Source organism: Phyllostomus hastatus, unplaced genomic scaffold (genome assembly GCF_019186645.2).
Source record: "Phyllostomus hastatus isolate PE091 unplaced genomic scaffold, TTU_PhHast_1.1 phas_contig_137, whole genome shotgun sequence".
Classification (NCBI taxonomy): domain Eukaryota; kingdom Metazoa; phylum Chordata; class Mammalia; order Chiroptera; family Phyllostomidae; genus Phyllostomus; species Phyllostomus hastatus.
Genome location: NW_025333583.1, coordinates 15,066,973 through 15,080,012, shown reverse-complemented (window position 1 = coordinate 15,080,012; position 13,040 = coordinate 15,066,973). Strand labels below are relative to the sequence as shown.

General features: G+C 36.1%; 1 protein-coding gene across 4 annotated transcripts in view; it reads right to left on the bottom strand.

Moving 5' to 3' along the window:
* Positions 1–12,760, bottom strand: part of KANSL1L (KAT8 regulatory NSL complex subunit 1 like) — a 113,678-nt gene extending 100,918 nt beyond the window's left edge. The window contains exons 1-2 of one of the 4 annotated variants that reach the window (XM_045855422.1): positions 12,547–12,760; positions 9,161–9,231 (exon numbers count right to left, since the gene is read on the bottom strand). The gene's annotated coding sequence lies outside the window, so the exon portion shown is untranslated. Of the gene's footprint in view, positions 1–9,147; positions 9,233–12,546 lie in introns of those variants that run through there. The other 3 variants (XM_045855405.1, XM_045855413.1, XM_045855429.1) reach the window with 3 other exon arrangements.
* Positions 12,761–13,040: the final 280 nt, after the last annotated feature.

The following is a 13,040-nucleotide window of genomic DNA, read 5'->3' as shown; positions in this document are numbered from 1 at the left end:
TAGCAGATGCTCAATAAATATCTGCTGAATAAATAAGTGGTTGCCATATACTTAGAAAAAAACCCCAAAGTCATCCTTGCCATGCCTGCGAAGTTCTACATTATCAGATCAGTGACTACTTCACCTTCTGCAACTCTCTCCACGTGTTACTACACTTCAGAAACAATGACCTCTGTGCTATTCTTGAAACATATCAAGCAAGTCCCTGCTTCATGGACTTTGTGCTTGCTATTTTCTCAACCTAGAAAATTTTTTCCACAAAGAAGACTGGCTCCCTCACTTCATTTATGTTTCTGCTCTACAGTAACCTCGTCTGAGTTTTTTCTTGACCAATATATTTAAAATAACTTTAGCCCCTCACTTCATGACTCTCTATTTCCTTACACTGTTTTAGTTCCTCATGGCACTAGCTAACATTTTATTACATTCTAGGGAGGAATATAGTTTGTTCAATGTTCTACTCACCAGCACTTAAAACAATGCCTGATATACAATAATTGTCAGATATTTATTGACAAAATTAAAGAAACACACAAATCATAACTTTTAGAAGCGGCCAGGATTTAATAATTAGTAGTAAGCAATAACACATATTTCAATTACTACTTTTAAAACAAATGTTACAAACAGAGTAATAAATAAAACAGATATGTCACAAGCAAGTGTGGCTTATTCCATAAATGCCAAGACTAGCCCAACATTTAAAAAGCAACCACTGAAATTCACCACATCAAAAAACTAAAAAAGAAAAAAATATGATCCCAATAGATGAAGTATTCTACGCAATCCAAAATCTATTCATGATTAGGGGGGAAAAATTTAGCAAATTAGGGAACAGAGGGATACTGCTAACCTGACAGAGTATCTACACAAAAACCTAAAGATCACTACATAATTAATGATGAAAGACTGAACACTTCTGCCCCCAAGACTGGGAATGAGGCAAGGTGTCTTTTTTTACCACTCCTATTTATCGTCATGCAGGAGGTCCTAGCCAGTGGTATAGGAAAAGAAAAAAGAAATAAAAGGTGTACAGATTGAAAAGTAAAAATAAAACGGTGTCTACTCACAGATGAAATTACTTTCAACATAGGAAATTCCAAGGAATTTACAAAAAAGCTCCTAGATCTTAAATAAAATCTTTAAAAAAAAAAAAAAAACCTGGCTGGCATAGCTCAGTGGATTGAGCACGGGCTGCAAACCAAAGTGTTGCAGATTCGATTCCCAGTCAGGGCACATGCCTGGGTTGCAGGCCACAGCCCCCAGCAACCACACATTGATGTTTCTCTCTCTCTCTCTCTCTCTCTCCTCTCTCTCCCTTCCCTCTCTAAAAATAAATAAATAAAATCTTTAAAAAATAAAAAATAAATTAAAAAAAGCTCCTAGATCTAATGAGTTTACTAAGGTAGCAGATACAAGGTCAAGGTACAAAAATCATTTATATACTAGAAATGAAAAACTAGAAATAGAAAAATTTTTAAGTATCAATTCCAATAGCTCCAAAATCATGAAAACACTTAGATATAAATCTTACAAAATATCTCCATGATCTATATACTGAAAAAAAAATTTAAATCAATGAATATCTAAGTAAATAGAATGACATACTGTGTTCATGGATTAGATTACTCAATATTGTCACAATGTTTATTCGTCCTAAAATGATGTATAGATTTAACACACTCTCACCAATCGAAATCTTGACAGGATTTTTTCTGATATCAACATGCTAAAAAATGTATATGGAAAGGCAAAGGTACCAGAATGACCAAAACAACAAAACAAACTGGAAGTACTCATATTACCTATCAACTTATAATAGCCAAAATAGTGTGGCTTTGGCAAAAGAATGACCACAGATCAGTTGGAAGAATGAGAACTCCAAAACCCACATAAATGGTCAACTAATTTTTAACAAAGATATAATGATAGTTCAATGCAGAAAGACTAGTTTCTTGTTGTTGCTGTTGTTATTGCTATTTTAAACAAATGGTTTTGGAACAATAGGATATCCAAGTGCAACAACAACCACAACAGAAACACAACTCAGCCTTGAATGTATGCCTCATAACTTATATAAAAATGGTTACATCCACCACAATAGATTATAGACCTAACTGTAAAACATACAACTATAAAACTTCTGGAAAACAAAAAACACAGAAAACCTTTGTGATACTGGGTTAGGCAAAAAAAATTTAAGATATGACACCAAAAACATTGTTCATAAAAGAAAAAAAACTGACAAATATAAGTTCCTCAAAATTAAAATAAATACTAAATAAGATAAGCATTTAAAATTATTTTAAAATAATTTCAACATAACAATTGACAGTACAACTCCTGGAAGTCACTAAGTTTACCATTAAGGTTAAATCTGAATAATGGTTTCAACCACTATACATTTTTACATTATAATTATTTTGAATCATGATTTCATTTATGCACAATGAACAACTGTTTGAAGGCAGAATGTATAAGAATACTTACTTGAGAGCATAGAACAATAATAATTCTGCAAATTCACCTCAAAATGATCTCTATTAGTTCCACAGAGCTGTGTTCCACATGATCACAGTACTTTACAGCTCTTAATTAAAGCAGGAAATGAAGAACTAGCCAACATTGAGTCATATAGGTTTGTCTATTTTTGGTAGAAGCCAGAATTTTTTAAAAGATTTTATTTATTTATTTTTTAGACAAAGGAGAAGGGGGGAGCAAGAGAGGGAGAGAAACATCAATGTGTGGTTGCCTCTCCTGCACCCCGTACTGGGACCTGGCCCACAACCCAGGCATGTGCTTTGACTAGAAATTGAACCAGCAACCTTTTGGTTCTCAGGCCAGTATTCAATCTACTGAGCCACACCAGCCAGGGCAGAAGCTAGATTTTAACTTCCATTTAACATATATTCAACCTAAAACCTAACATTCAATAATTCAGTTAAAACATATTAAACAATGTGTAACAGATACTATCTTGGGTAACAAGATAGCAGTGAACATGAAATATAAGGCTTTGATTCTTATAGAGCTTACAATTTAGCAAATGTTCGATTTGGATAAATATTCAAATAAGAAAATATCATGTAAATAAGGGTTCCATAGGATCTTTATGAAAATTAAACAGAGTGACAGAACATGACTACATTAGGATAAAAATTAATTTAGATTTATAGATGAAGGAAGGCCTCTGTTTGAGTGACATCTGCCCTGAGACCTGAGATGACAAAAACAAGCTAACCAAGATTTTGGTAAGAGACTTCCAAGGAAGAAAGACAACTAATAGAAAGCTTTGAGGAAGGAATAAAATTGATCTTTTTGTGGAACAAATGATAAATATGTCTAGAACATAATAAGCCAAAGAAAGAGAGTAATAGGAAATAAGATCAAAGAGGTAGACAGATAGATAGATAGATAAGACAGAAGATAGACAGGGCCCAAACCATAGACACTGGGCATAAATCAAAGGAAAGCCACTGAAGGTATCTGGATAAGGAAATAACATGATCTGCTTTACATTTTTATTAAAAAATAATTGAGTGTTCTGTAGATAAAAAAAAATTGTATCGGAGAGAAAAATGAAAACAGCTTCCATGAGCAACAACAGGGAGACCAGTTAGGAAGCTACTGAAGTAATCTAAAGGAGAGATGGTAGTGGTGGTTTGGACTAGTGAGATGGTAGCAGATATGAGAATGGACAGATCTAGCATATGTTTCAAAGTAGAGCTGAGAAACTTTTGACTGCCAAGATTTTGTGGGGCTTAAGGAAAAGGAATCATGTATAACTCTTAGGTTTTTACTTCAGCAACTGAGTGGTCAGTGGTACTATATTTTGAAACGGAGCAGACTTGGGGAGACAGAAGGTTGAAGAAGAAAAATTAAAAGTTCTGTCTGGGATATGTGGGCTTTGAAGTGCATATCAGCCATTCAAATAGAAGCAGCTGGGTAAACAAGTCTAGAGTTCAGGCAAGAAGTCATAATTATAGATATTACTTTGGGGAGTCTTTGGCATATAAATAGTATTTAAAGTCAAAGGACTAGAAGAGTATATCTAGAGAGAGACTATAGACAAAGAGAATGGAACTGAGGATCAAGCTCTAGGGTTAACTCATATTCATTTGATCAAAGGAGGAAGAGCTACAAAAGAGGAAGGGCCTTATTTAAACACACACACACACACACACACACACACACACAACCTTAAAAAGTCTTTCTTTCAGTGAGGTAGGAGGAAATTCCAGAATATGGAACTGTTCAAAAGTAAATAAAGAAGATATGGACAGCTCTATGAAATGCTACAGTAAGGTCAAATAAAATGAGGATAAAGAAGTGGCAGATGACATATTACTATCTAAGAAAACTGTTGAAGAGTGTGTTTCTTTGCTAAAAGTAATGAAGAATTTTCCAGCTCCAGCCTGTACTAGCTTTCCATGTTAGGGAAGGGAAATTCCCAACACTCCCCCCACCCCCCAATTAGCCATCTTTTCCCACCTAAGTAGGGGTTAAAACTGAGACTAAGTTCACAGCCCAGGGGCACAAACTATGTAAAAGACACACTTAATCATCAATCAGACTTTAGAACACTTCCCCTTCCCCTCACATCTTACTAAAGGCCTATTCACTGGAGTTCCTTTTAACCAGTACATCATGTCTCCTCTTCTAACAAGATATTACAAGTTATACTAAAAAACAAAAAGTACAGTCTGAACATACAAAGCAAGCATCAGAATCAGATTCAGATATGGCAGAAATGTTGGAATTATTGGACCATGAATTAAAACAAGTTAAATAACTAATCATGGTTAATTTGCTAAGGGCTCCAATGGAAAAAGGAGACAACTTGCAAGAACAGGTGCATAAGATAAGCAGAGGGAGGGAATTCTAAGAAAGGATCAAAAAGAAATGCTAGAGATCACTAACACTATAACACAAATGATAATGCCTTTGATTGGCTCATTTGTTGACTAGACAAGGCTGAGAGAAAACTCTGAGTTTCAGAATGTATCAACAGAAAATTCTAAAAACAAGAAACAGAGAAAAAAAGACTGAAAAATAGACTATCTAAAAACTGTGGGACAAATACAAAAGGTATTAACATAACTTTTATGTAATGAGAATGCCAGCAGATGACAGAGAACAGAAGAAATACTTGAAGTAATAATGACTGAGAATTTCTCCAAATTCTCAGGAAGGCAGGATTTGTTTTCATTCACTACTGTATCCTAGACTATTGTTTGGTACATAGCAGGCATTTAACAAATATTTCTTCAATAAATACCATCCAAAATAATAAAGTTATTTTAACATTTCAAGAAAGGAGGTTCATTAGATGTTTTATTGTGAAGGGAATCTTAAGGCTAGGAAACATTAGCATGGAATATCTCTGTCCAATATAAATATCACTTGAATTACATTTGTAATTTTAAATTTTCTACTAGATATATTTTAAAAGTAAAAAGAAACATGAAATTAATTTTAATTTCATCAAACCCATCCCATAAAATATTACTTCAGCATGTGATCAACATAAAATTTCTTGGTAGGATACTTTATGTTCTTCTGTATGTGTGCTATGTCTTCAAAATCTAGTGTTTGGTTTATATTTGGCAAAAAAACAATTTGTACCAGTCACATTTCATGTTCTCAATTGTCACATGTGGTTAATGAACTGCTTACTATACTGGACAGTACACAGTATAAAGTATATGGCCCCTTACTCCCACCAATTAAATAGGAATCAACCATTAACTAAAATACTTCTGTCCTCGAAGTTCCTAGCCAAACATGTTGTTTAGTATTTTTAGACACCTGTAATACTCCAGGTTATACAGAAAGAATATGGGAAAAGAAAATCCCCAAAGACTTTTGTAAGAAGCATCCTGATCTTATGACTATTCAGTTTTTAATTATGCACATAATTGTGTTGGGGAAAAAGTATTTGGAGCTTAGCTAAATCTAAGAAATTTCCTTCTAGGTTCTAAAATACTGCATTTATTTCAGCCACCACCATAATTTTTGATAATTATTTATCTCATACACACCCAAGAGACTCAGGCAAAATAGGTCTCTTCTCTAAAAGAAGTTACTCTAATGATATGGGACTTCAAAAATCTGGAAAGGATAAAACTGAGAAAAAAATTAAATTCCTTTAACCACAACATACAGAAACTAAAATGTTAAGCTAACAGGATTTAAGAAGCAAAACCACAAGAAACCATATCAGTACCCTTTCAAAGCAAGCAACTTTGTAATTTTGATTATCTGTCAAGAGGCAACAGCTCTAGATAATGCAAAACACATTTATATTTCCTGGACATGAATTTAACTATTATGTTTTACAATGTAATTTTCAACTTACATTCTAGTTGAACTAAAAATAAATAAATAGCAATTTCTCTGCACGTCTTCAACCCAGAAATTTTGGGGTTGGCAAGAAAAAAAGAAAAAAGCAACAGCCTGTTGTAAAACTGTTGCAGATAATCCACCAGTAAACCACCCCCCAGTGAACAGGTTAGAGCTCAGTATATACCCATTTTTCTTAGAGTCTCATTAAGAAGTACCAACCAGAGAGAAAATTTCAGCAAGGCAAGCCAAAGTTTATGCTGTAAATAACAAACACTTAAAAACTACACAGAATCGAAACCTTTTTCTTTCTTTCAGGTTATATTAAATTTCATTATTATATACAGCCCTGGCCAGGTGCCTCAGTGGTTAGAGAGTTGTCCCATGCACCAAAAGCTTACAGGCTCAATCCCTGGTTTGGGCACATGCCTAGGTGGTGGATTCAATCCCTGGTTGGGGGAAGTACAGGAGACAACCGATTGATGGTTCTCTCTCACATTGATGTTTCTCTGATTCTTTCTCTTTCTCCCTCTTTCCCCCCAAAATGAATAAACATATCCTCTGGTGAAGATTAAAAAAAATGTTTTGTTATTATACATAACATCAAATTAATTCAATAAAAAAATGGGGAGACTATAAAGTCTACAGTATAAATTCTAATTTTGATCTACAATTTAATAAAAAAAATTATTGTAAACTAAAGAGGAAATTAATTGTTCTGACAGTATTATTACTACAAATAAAAAGCCTTTCCCTGTTGTCTAGAAAATGTTTTCATTAGTGACCATCTTTATTTTTAAGATTTATAAATCATATATATTTATGAATTTAGCATTAATTAAACGCAATATCCTTGGACATGATACATACTAAACATGTCATCCCTCAAAAGATATACAGATAATTACCATGTCAATAATTAGAGTTGATCCTGACACTTAGTAATCAGGTCTATACAAATTAATACATAGATCACATACACCAAATACTTTTTGACATACTTTCTAAAAAAAATTAAAAATTTGCCAATCTGGCCTACAGAGTTAAAACTGATAATCTAGAGTCTAGACGGTATACATTAAGAACCACCTACTCAGCCATAAAAAGAATATTTTACTCTTTGCGACAGTATGGATGGACCTGGAAAACATTATACCAGGGTGAAATAAGCCAGCCACAGAAAGACAAATACCATATAATTTCATTCATATGTGGAATCTAATGAACAAACTAAACTAACAGGGAAAATGGGGACAGACTCATAGATGGAGAGCAGGACGACAGCTCTGGAGGGAAGAGGAGATGTAGTGGGTGGGTGGATTGAGCAAATAAGGACTCATGGGCATGGACAACAAGGTGGTGATTGCTGTGGGAAGGAGGGTATAGGGGACTAAATGGTAAAGGAAAAAAAAATACAATGAAGATTAAATTTAAAAAAAATATATACCACCCTTCTTCCTGAGAGGAAACACTAGAAATTGAAGACCAAATCTGATTTTTCCTACCCTAAAATACTGCTTCAGATTTGACTATGATTTATATTCTAGCATGCATATGTATATTCCATTTAGTCCATGGAAGATATCCTATCCAAACTACCCTTAAACATTAAATTTGCTCTTTCAACTGGAATCTTGATAGTTCCAATTCTTCCAAATGCAGAGCAGTAACACAAACTAGGAATGAAGTTATCACAAAGAAGGCAGACTCATCGGTGAGTTAAAAGAAAGTGAAAAGACTACCAAGGGCATTTTGAGAGATGGGAGAAGCCTGAAGTAAGAATGAATATTAAATTACTTCCACACTTTCAACTTAAATATGTTTCAGATAGCATCGCTTATAATAAAAGAGCAAGAGAAGGAAAAAAAGAAAAATTCTTCTAGCAAAATATGAGCAGCTCTTTCAAACATTACCAAAATATACAGGAACTCAATTTCTAATTTCTAATCTCATAAAGCAAAAATCCTATTAAAACAATACAAGTAATGAGAAAGAGTTTCCATTGGTAAAATTTTATTCCTCTACAAGCCAGGAATTAATGAAAGGTATGAATTCAAAATACAGTGTTGTTTTCAAGATTTGTTTATGCCACATACGGGCATTCTCAATTTACAGCAGAAAACATTGCAGTAATTGGCATGACCAGGGTACAGTTACCTCAGTACTTTGTACTCAACAATGTTTATAGAAAAAACTTCCACTTTGAAAACTTTGCCTAAAAAAGGAATTCTCTTTGAAGACTAAAAGAATTTAATTAAAGATAAAGCTACTTGGGTGGTCATACAACACATCAAACAGATCATACTTCAAGCAGAATTATTATTACTCAGTTATAAGTACATGACTCATAAGAATATAAATGAAATGGCTTTTTTTTCTCCTGTATACATCAACTTGGAAGTATGTTTTTCTGTGTATATCAACTTGGAAGTACATTTAGAATTATACTATCACATTTGCTCAGTCTATAGATTTTGGCTCCAATTTAACTTTATGTGGTTAAACACTGATTAACAAATGACATACTACCAAATAAAAAATTTTAATTACTTTAAAAAACATGCTTAAGAATCCTTGCTTTTACAGAACTAGAAACATACACTAAATAGAAAGTTCATTAAAAACATTAACAAAGCTTCAACATTATAAATGAATGCATTTCCTCACGATTATGCAATACTCAGAGAACTTTTACATCCGTAGTATTTCTAAAAACCTACAAATATTACCAAGTATTAAAAACTTCCATTATGAATTGTCTTCAGATTTTCAATATAGACTCTCTACAGGCAAATACAATATTACCATTTTCACTAACATTTGCTGGTAGTTTATTTATCCCACATGATCAGGGAAGAAGTGCAGCTCAGTGAAATCTCTCTTCAGGACCTTTAAAAGGAAAAAAAAATACAAATCTTTTGGAAATGCTATGGCTACCTTCCTTGCCTTTCTAAATGAAACATACTGAAAGTAAGGTCAGAATGTATTGATAACTCAGGGACATCCGTTATAGTCCTTAATACAGTAAGGATTTAAGGACAGAAGTATAAGAGATGACGTGCTTTAAAGTCAGTAAATCGACTGCTAATTACCTAGTAGCTGTCACTTCTGTTGTAAGCAAACCCATTCCTTGCTGTTTATAACTTGACAAACCTAATCAAGAAATCAAACCTAATCCCAAAAACAGCTCTAAAACCTGAAGGAAACAGCTTTCTCCTTCAACTACATGATACTGTATAGACAAATGTAAAAGGGCAAGGAGATAATTGAATAAATGAAATTATAAACAAAAATTACACATAAGTTTTACATGGTAGATTAACGGCAGTAAAAGATGTTACAGGCAATAATTGGTGCGTTATCTAGAACAATCTGAATAATGAAACTAAGAAACTTTAGACAGTAGGCTTTTTTTCAGACAGAAAAGGCTACAAGTGAAAGAATGATTGAAGTGAAATTTGTAAGTGAATTCCATACTAGACAGGTAAATGAATAAAGGAAATGAAATAATCTGGGTTATCATGATAAATGGTCTCAAAGGTGGATGGAGCTCTTAGATAATGCAGCAGTTGGTGCAATGGAAAGTCACTGGACCTTTTAGTAGACAACTGTGATAAGATCATGCCCTCCCACCACACACATACACACCCGAATGAAAACTTAAAGTAATAGACCAGTGAAATTACAAATAATACACAGGATATTACCAAAAATGTACTAATAAATTAAGACACAAAAAGATTTCCTGAGCTTCCAGAAGTCAAAAAGGTAAATATTAATAGGCAATTAGCAAGTATTTATTCAGTACCCACTATGAGCCTTGCAGCATGTCAAATGTGAAATATATCCCTCTCCCTCAAGAAGCTTACAATAAATTAGGAAAATAAATATATCATAGACATTAAGTAAAAGAAAAATTATGCAAATTAAAGCAAGGTTTTCACTTTAATGCTAATACCAGATTTACAGATTTGTAATACCAGATTACAAAGTTGTAATGTGACGCCTGGTCATACACTAGATGAGTAGGAACCATTAACAACATTCTGGACAGTCACTTGGTAATGTTACCAGAATTAAACACACACATACAGACTCCCTGACCCAGTAATTCTACTTTTACAAATCTGAGGGAAAATTTTTTCCAAGATTTATGTAAAAGGCTATCCTAATAATGAAATCTACACTAGCAAAACGTTAGAAATATCCCAAATATCTGCCAGTAAAAAATTTAAGTGATAGTTACATGATGTAATGTTAAACAGCCAAAAATAATTTTTGCAAAGACTATTTAATGATATGGGGATGTTTACGAGCTAAAGTTAGATGAATATGCTGAATGCTCCCATTTCTAGGGAAAATACACAAAATTGGGTAGGAAAATATTTAAAGAGAAATACAAATTATTTGTATTTTTTACTTGCACTCATCTGGATTTTCCAAATTATTTTGTAATAAGATTATGAGCAATTGATGTTTGAGAAGGCTCATTAACAGACACCCCAAAAAAGTTTTTAAAAAATCAATGTGAAAGAACTGGCCTGGATTAAGAGAAATTTCATGTATTAAAAAAAAAAAAAAAAACAACGAAAAAAGCCTCCCCAACGGCTGGGAAAGAGAAGTAATGACTGTCTAGATTAAACCTTTAAAACTATGAGGAAATGATGGCACCCTTGACACTGATCTGAATCAGTAAATTGAAATTGAGGGAGATCAAAGATAACAGTTACAACAGATTTTGCAGATATTCAAATATATCCCATTTCATGATTCAGTGTTTATATTTTTCCGGTATGCTGGTTTTATACAAAACAAAAACTCTGACTTTTGTTATAAAACCATATTACGTAGCAATTTTTTTATTTGTAATGTTGGTAAAGATTATAAATCCCTATTACTAACACAAGGCATTTGATTTCATAATAATCTCTTAAGGCAAGGACAATGCCATGAAACTATTTACAAGAGAAAACAGAGATCGGAGGAGAGGTTGTGACTTGCCCAAGAAGGCAGCTAGTTAACAACTGGAAACAGCAGAGACCACTCACTACTAAGCCTCTTTCTCAAGCAATCTACAATCCAGAAGACCAGATGTTTCTCGACTATTAATTATTCTTAGAGCCACTTTTTCCTAGTCAAAAAAACACTACTGGTCTTGTCTGCAGTACTGTAAATATCTCACTCAGGTTTTTGTTAATCTGCCTCTTCCTGCATTTTGAAAACATTCCTACTAACCAAACCTCCGCACGGAGTTAGGAGTTAAGCAAACCGATTAAGGAAACATGCAAGAAAGCTCTCCTCTTAAATCCCACCCCCTGACTGAAGTTTGGGGAAAGCAAAAGGAATGTGCTGCCCATAACTTAAAAAAAAAACAACAACCCCCCAAGCAAGGAACAAACCAAACACTTAATTTTTTCGGATTAAAAAAACATTACACGAACGTCCATCCAGTGCTTCCCTCTTGGATGTAAAACTACCTATCGTACTCCTTTCCAGTGGTTTCTTTAACGACCAGAACATAGCCTTCTACTTCTTGCTACGAAACTGCACAGAGCCTTAAATTTTCCAGCAACATCGGTCCCTTCTCACACCGAGAAGCGACACAAATTTACAAACATCATTCCCCAGTAATTATCTGGACTCCCTACCTCCACCCCATCTAATTCTACAGATCAAATCAACGTTTGCCTGAAATACAATGTGAAATAGACAAAACAAGGGTCATGACTAGCATAACAACCGACTCTCTCTGAATCCCCCAAAACAGCGTTTGCCACCGCTGCACCCGCTGAGGTGCCGCAACCCAAGCAAGGGGCGGGCCCGAAGACCACGTGTTCAGCCTTCTGCGCACGCGCTGCCAAAACAAAAGGAAGGCCTGCCAAGCCCCTCCCTCCCCCACGTGACTGTTCCTAGGTCCGCCCCCAACCTCTCCCTCCACCCCTTCCCTCCCCTCCCTTGAGCTACTGCCAAGGCTGTTAGGTTTAGCCGTTTAAATCTGGCTGCGGTCCGACCCCTGCCCTACAGCACAATCCTGTGCGGGACCCAGAGTCGCAGAGCCCAGAGAATTCGAGGGGCAAGGGAGCTGCCAGTCGGTCACCTGGCCCGCAATCTAGCCAGTGGTCTTCTCCGCCCTCTCCTCCCCGCGCAGCCCCCAGCCCCAGCAGAGGAGACCCACCCCCCGCCGCTGCGACGCCGGCCACTCGCCTGCTGGGGCGCCCTGGCTCCCCTCCGCCGCCGCACCTTTGGTCCGGCCGTGGTGGGGGCTGCTGAAGTGATCTCTAGCTGCCCGCCCGCCTCCCCCACCCAGGGCGCAGCTGACTCGTCTCCAGAGCGCGCCCCGTTCCTGTCCCGGCTGCCGCCACCGCCGCCGCGGTTTAACAGTCCGCCCGCAGCCCGCACCTCGGGGCAGCTCGGGGGACAGAACCCTGCCGTGGTGGAGGGGCAGTGGGCGGGGCACAGCGCAGGCCAATGGCAGCGGGGGAGGGGCAGCACCATGCAAATGAGCTCTGGTGGCGGGGAAACCCCGGCCAGGGCGGGGCCTACAAAAGCTTTCTGGAAGTGGTTGGAGCCGGACCCCACAACACCACTGCAGAGGCGCAGTGGGCTGCACCCTCGGGGCGTGTTTCGCGTCTCCTCTGCTTCCTCCTTTACCCTTTCCCCGTGCCAGCTGGGAAAAGCATAAATACACAACAAAAATG